This window comes from Erithacus rubecula (assembly GCF_903797595.1).
Source record: "Erithacus rubecula genome assembly, chromosome: 2".
Lineage (NCBI taxonomy): Eukaryota > Metazoa > Chordata > Aves > Passeriformes > Muscicapidae > Erithacus > Erithacus rubecula.
In genome coordinates, this window is record NC_136685.1 from 78,445,532 (window position 1) to 78,452,543 (window position 7,012).

Consider the following 7,012-nt stretch of genomic DNA (forward strand, 5'->3'; position numbering starts at 1 on the left):
GTGAGGCTTTGAGGATGAACAGGTACAGGTGGGACTCAGAAGAAAAAATATGCATTTCGTCACTGTAAAAATATAAACAAACTCTGCCAAAAAACCAGAGTGCTAGAGGAAAGCAAGCAGACTATCAAGCTGCATAACCTTATCACTTCCATCTTCATACCTGACGTACAGGATTTAAATCAGTACTGGAAATATTGGTTACGCAGCACATTTTCAGAAATTAATTTATTTGTTGGGGTTTTTTTCCTCCTTTTTGTCTTGTCTGTTTACCACAGATGCCACAGGGTCAGCCTGTCCTGGAGGCAGGTGGGGACATCTTCCAGGTCTCCTGTATGACCAGAGGGCTCATGTCCATCATGGCAGCTCTTAGAGGAGAGGCTGGACTGTGGCCCAGAGTCAGGACAAAATTCTTGGTTTTAGTACTTTGTGCAGATTTGTGTGGTTGCTTTTCATTATTTGATATTTTCCTGCTAACACAAATGATTTTCAGCTTTTTTCCACTGGTTGGTCTTATTTAATCTCTAGTCATCATGAAATGCTCGAAACACCATGATGCAGAGGTTTCTTGTGTCAGTCCTCACTAGCAGCCAGCTTTACAAGAAGTCACATGCTTTTTCCAAATGAAAAAAATAAAATTTCATGAGGCTGAAAAGACACTGTGCACATCTCTAAAAGTATTCCTTGCCCCAACTAAATAAACAATCATTTCTCAAGGCTGAGCAATTATGTTATGCTTTCAAGATATTCTCTGCCAAGGATTTTGTTGTCCTGATGATGGACAAAGACTTCTGGGAACTGACCACAGACAAAACTTTCCTGCTTGGGGCTACTAATAATTTCAGGTAAAGGAATGAACTAAGAGACTCCACTGAAATCAGCTCTAAAGAAATAGAGAATTTACCTATGTTCCTTTATTTTAGAAACATTAGATGCTGGAACATTGCTGTTTCTTTCTTCAAGACCTTACTCAGCCAGGATGGGTGGCTGCACCCTCCCTCTGCCACCTGCCAATCCTCACTGGGGTGGGAGCCAGGAAGCAAGATCTCTCCCAGCCACCTCACTTGTGGAGAAAGAATGATTCCTGCCCTGCTGGACAGAGCTCATGTGGGATGTGATAATTTATTGATATGCATAATAGTTGACAGTCTCAGAGAGCATCCTCTGTGTTCAGACTGGGTTTGGTGGGAATGGTGAGATGAGCTGCAAGGAAGTGACCTGGAAGGCACTCTGCTTCAATTGTTGTGCAAAGAGGAAGGGCATGCTGGAAAGCATTAAGTCTACATTCCCTGCCACCAGCTCACTGGCAAACCTGTGTGCTCTTCAGTGAGGTGGGTGTTTCCCCATAGGAGCCCCAAGGAGAAAGATCCAGCCATGGAAGTCGTTGGGCTAGCACTTGGCATGTGGGCTAGGCTTTGCCCTCAGCAGACACCCTGTGGCATCCCTGCCTTGGTAAAGGAGGCTCCAGGTACCAGTGCTGTGCTCTGCAGAGCTGCTTGGGAGCTTCTGGGATCAGACAGCAATGAGCTCCACAGAAAAGCTTATAAATGTATTAAATTTATGAACATTTACTGTACGCTGCACACTGAAATCTGCCAACACTAATCCAAAAGAATTACACATTTTAGACCTGAACATAACATACTGTATGCAGTAACTCACATCAGAGCAACCCATATGCTACTGTTAATGTGCCAACTGACACATGTTAAGCCACAAACATAAGAAAGGATTGGATTTCAACTGCATTTTTTGCATTTCAGTTATTCCTCGGGTCCATTATTTTTATTCACCATTATCTTCTCTCCTCTCTCCAGACAGACTGCTCTCCCTAACACATCTTCCACTGCCCTACCAGATTTCCTGCTAGGTAGAGAGTGCCCCGGAGACAAAGGGACTAACATAAGCACACAGGCTGGGAAGCACAGAAATAGCACCCCCCGCAATAATCTAGGTCACTTAATAGCCTACTTTCAGGGTTCTCAGTGAACCCTGTACCCACTCCTGCTAGGCAAAGAGAAACCCTGAGAAGAAGTGGGTGGATGAGTAGACAGCCAGCCATCCCAAGTGTCAGATCTGACTCCTTGGGAGAGATGCGTCGAGGATGCTCTGACAGAATGTGTCTGAGCTGGAGGCAAATGTTTCTGTATTACATTCATGACACAAGGGTTCTGCCACCCTGCAATATGTGCACGCTGTTGCTGCTTGATGGTAAGGACTGGATTTTTCCAGGGAGTCAGTGAAAGCACCCCAATGCCATTACAATAATTAGGTCTCAAGATATCATGAGCCAGGATAATCCTCCAGAAGTCAGTAAGTTTTACATGAGGCAGGTCAGGAGCAACTGTGGGAGTCTTGGAACATGAATGTGCTCCATGTAGCAGGGAAGAATCTGGTTCTCACCTTCCAGGTTTGTCAAGGTGTGATACCAGCAGTCAGAATGTACAACAAAGGACCAAACTGCCACCAGCTTCAGTTCTCCTCCCCATCAAGCCAAACCTGTAGATTTGCATGGGGTTAGTACCAAAAATTGTGTGAAGGATGCAATTTCATTATGTAAGCATGAGGGTTTAAAATAGGAAAACCAAAAAGAAGACAAGAGCACGTCATTACGCAGATTTAAACCACAAACTTTCAGTTACCTTATCAGATAAATACTACTTATGGAAGCAGCAAAATAGAAGCTACTGAAGAGGATCTGATGAAGAATTAAGTGATAGATTCTTCAAGTATTTGGCAATGCATCAATAACATACTGAAGAGCTCAGGCTCCTGAGTCTCTTCTTGATTAAAGGAAAGCAGCTGCTGGAGTCTCAGAACTTGAAAAAGTGGCTAAATGTGACATGTGAGAAACCAGAATTTATCTCCCTGCTAGAGCTGACCTAGTGTGAATTGTGAAATGAAGGAAAAGAATAGCTGGCTTGTCTTTAAGGTAGGAGGTGAGACCACACAGTAAAAATGTCTTCCAGTGCATGGGTAGAGAGAGGCCATGATGCACACAAGCCCAGCCTTTGCATCACCATATTCCTATGGATTATTTGCATCCTCTTTCTTTCTCTGTCCTTTTGGCCTGTGTGGGAAATGCAGCGTAACTCACAGCGGCATGTGCTGCAAAAGCTAATAATACCCTGGAGATGATGGAAATAGCATCCTTGAGGTAAGAGCTTGCACTTTAATTTCAGCACAGAGAAATCTTATGGGATTCCCTTATTCAGAGTTATATACCTCACTCTTTTCTAGAAACTTCAAAGTCTTTTATGTTAAAGAACCCTTTCATCATGTCCTCAGTCTGTCTTAATTAAATTTAGGAGACTACTGCATTTTTATAAAACAAGCAGAATAGTGCCTGCCATTTAAGCACAGTCCTGGATATAATTTTATTTTTAGTATTACTCCAACTTCTTTTATTTCAAAAATACATATAAGATTTGGATGTAAGTGATTGCAGAGCCTAAACCCAAAGAGATTAGGCATGTTGATAGCCCTGCTCATGAAAATCTGCAGGATCCAGGCATTTAAGACAGTTCTAAATATAAGACAGAGGGCTATCCAATAATGCTAATTTTGATTTGACAAAAATATCTCTCCAAACTCTCTTTCTGATCAATAAAGAGGGAGGTACTCCCCTTAAGCTTGTTCATTAGATTTATGGTCCACAGCCCTGCCCAGCTTAGGGTTCAGGACAGGACATCCCATCTTGCCATTAGAACATCTGCTGAGCAACGTAGATCTTGCAGGAGTATTTGGAATAAGCTAGCATGAATCCTCCCCACAGTGTGTTCAAAATAGTGCCTGGTTTTTATGCCTAAAGAATGTGTCTGTGGAGGTGAGGCAGGAGTCACCACATGCAGTAAATATTTTAACTTCAGTAGTGCAAGTTCAGTGGTTGACAGAGGGTGTGATGGACACGAGAAGAGCCATGCTGTGTCAGATCAAGTGACATCTCAATAAATATTCTGAACTGAGCAGTGATCAAAATTTGTTGTGGGAAGACTACAAGAGCAAGAGAAGCAGGTAATGAGACATCCTCCTGTAAAAGTCACCCAGACTCCAGCAATTTGCAACTCAGTGGTCTTCTGAGCCAAAGGTGGTGTCTTGGAGTCCTGAGTGGATATTTTCCTCTATGATTTTGTCCAATTTCTTCTTAAACTTGCATAAACTTTCAGCTTTCTTGTGGCAGACCATCTCTAGCTAAACCACATGCTACATATTAATGTGGAGAATCTTCTTTCATGTATTTTTGACCTGCCATGTAACAGTGTGGTCTTGTTTCAGAAGAGACAATAAACAGTCCATCCATATTCACCCTGTTTACACCATTCTTATTTTTTAAACTATTTTTAATCTCCCTTTCTCTTCCAGGCAGAAGGGTCCTATTCCACATCATCATTCCTGATATGATGTGCATAAATTTACAAGTTAGATGAAAGTTAAATTTTTCTTCAAGAAATGCTAGAATGGGTAGATGGACAGAAATGCTTAATTAAAATTGGAGCACACAGGGAAAATTCTAAGCATTGGTAGATGTATTACTTCTAGCCTGTGGATCTCCCAGGGTAAGGCACAGCTGCTGCCTAAGCCTCTCAGGTAATTTTCTTGGTCTGCCCACATCACTCCAGTATCTACTGTAAAAGGTGAATCCTCATGTCTTCTACTCACCCTATTTTCCCATCAGAGCTGTAGAAAACCTGGTGAGAAGAGACCTCATCCTTCATGCTATAGTACCTCTGTTGGGAAATCCTTGCTTCTCCTAAACCATGGCTTCTTCCTGGCTTCTTCTTCAGGATATAAACTGGGGAATTTCTTGCAGATTACTCTGCCCCTCCCAAAGGCTTCAGCTGTTCAGGGAAGAACTCTTGCTCTTGCAGAACATTATGATTAGTGAATGTGATACAGTGCCTTTGGGTCCACTCACATGCTCTGGTCTTGTTGCACTGCTTCCAGCTGCAAGGGAGGCTGTGAGACACAGGCACACCAGGACACTGCTGGCACATCTGTTTGCTTGTTGAGCATTCTCAGGGAAGGTATAGCTGGCTGGGAGGCCAGATCTTTATGAAAGAATCACAGAAGCACTGAGATTGGAAAAAGACCCTCAAGATCAATGACACCAAAAATCTGCCAGCTCCACCATTACACCATATCCCTAAGTGTCATAGCTACACATCTTTTAAATACCTCCAGGGGTGGTGACCCAGGCACTTCCCTGAGCAGCCCCTTCCAATGCATGACAGCCCTAGATGACTCCTCTTGAAAGTGATTTTGGCTAGACAGTGTCACAATCACTGCATACATGAATGTCATCATGACACCTTGAAGCCCATCCTATCGTACACCTTTTTCAACTTGCACTAGAATTAATAAAGAAAGCTGCATTATGACTGAATTGAAAGTGTTTTTTTTTTTAAATTGGTTTCAAAGCTTAATGGTGCCTTGTCACACTTGGGGGGCATTACAGGTGGAGTGGGGACCAACATACTGAAGTGCTAATGATAGTGTTTCCTTAAAAATAGGTTGCATTTCTGGTGACCTTTCACTGACACATGTCATTTGGAAGTGAAGTTGAATAAGCAAGTCAGAGATTTTATTTCCATGATTTGAAGCAGTAGAACTGAGATGTTTGCTCTTGTCCTCCCTCCATTCAAGTAAAAACTCAGTCTTTGCAAGGCACTGCTTTCATTTAGCTATTCCCAGTTGGTACTTGTTGCCAAATGGAGTGTGTGTTTGCCTCAGAGAAGATCACTCATCATTAATGAAATGGCAATTAGTTTATGCAACTTATTAGCATTAGTATTTATTTTACTTTGCAATATTACCTAAAAGCATCTCGGAGATACTTAAACTGCAGCATTGTCTGTTCAATGCTGTCTTTTAAATAAATACTCCCAGTAACTGTACAAAGCTGGCATTTGTACTGCATGCACCTATGTTACCATCGTGGCAAAGCAGATGCAGAATGTAAGGCGACTTGAACAATCAGCACTGTAATTTGCACAGTAACATTGTTTTAGATCTAATTAGTGCTTATGCAGATCCCTTACAGAAATGTGAAAACCGCACCAGGATGTAATTGTTAATGAATTTAGTGCAAAGCACATCTGCATAAATTCCATTTCAGCAAGAAAAAAACCCCAACCTCTAAGTTCAACTGCTATTTGCTCAAGAGCCAAAACACTGTGAATTGTGCCCACTATGTTTTAGCCTTGCTCTGCTGGCTTTGATATTTCAAATAAATACTACGAAGTTAAAGCCTCCAGCTGCAGACCAACCCATCTGTAGATGTTTGTTATATTTGGCAGTATTCAAAGATGATTTGCCTTCCTGCTGAAAAATAAAATAAAAAAAGAGGTTCTCTCAGCAAAAAACCAAAATTGAAATACTTATCAGCCAAAAACTAAAGTTTAAAAATATTCTGTATGGGTCAAGTGAGAGAACTTTTGGAACAGCAGGCATGCATGTATACTGTGCCTATAGTTTGAACTCTGTACCTTGCTCCACATGTATGCATGAGTCCATCTGTAGTAACTTCTCTCTGAGCTGCAGAACATATCCATGGCTAACAAGCAGTGCCACTAATGCATGCAGTTAACTGGTCTTAAATGTCTTGCAACAGCTGCCTGAGAAACTGCTCATCTGCCCTTCAAGAGTGTCATCCAGATCTGTTTCACCACATTTGTTTCTTCAGAGATACTTACTGAGGTTTAGGCAGGGCTCTGGAGTTGGTCTCCCAACAAAGAACTCATGAGCTTTTTGTACTGGCATCAGAAATCTCACTCTGAAGTTTGTCAGGAGTGAGCTTCAAGATGAGAATATTTTTTGCTGGGTTTTGGCTTTATGTGTGGCCTTTATATATAAATGTAACTCAAAGTGGACCTCACAGGTCCCATGCCTTCAGTAAACTCATGTATGGGCTTTTTTTATGGAAGCCCTAGATACATTGTCTTCCTTCCCAAATAGAGCGAGGATGGCTTCTACAAGACCACAGTTTTTCTGAAAGGCATTAGCCCATAGTGAGTTT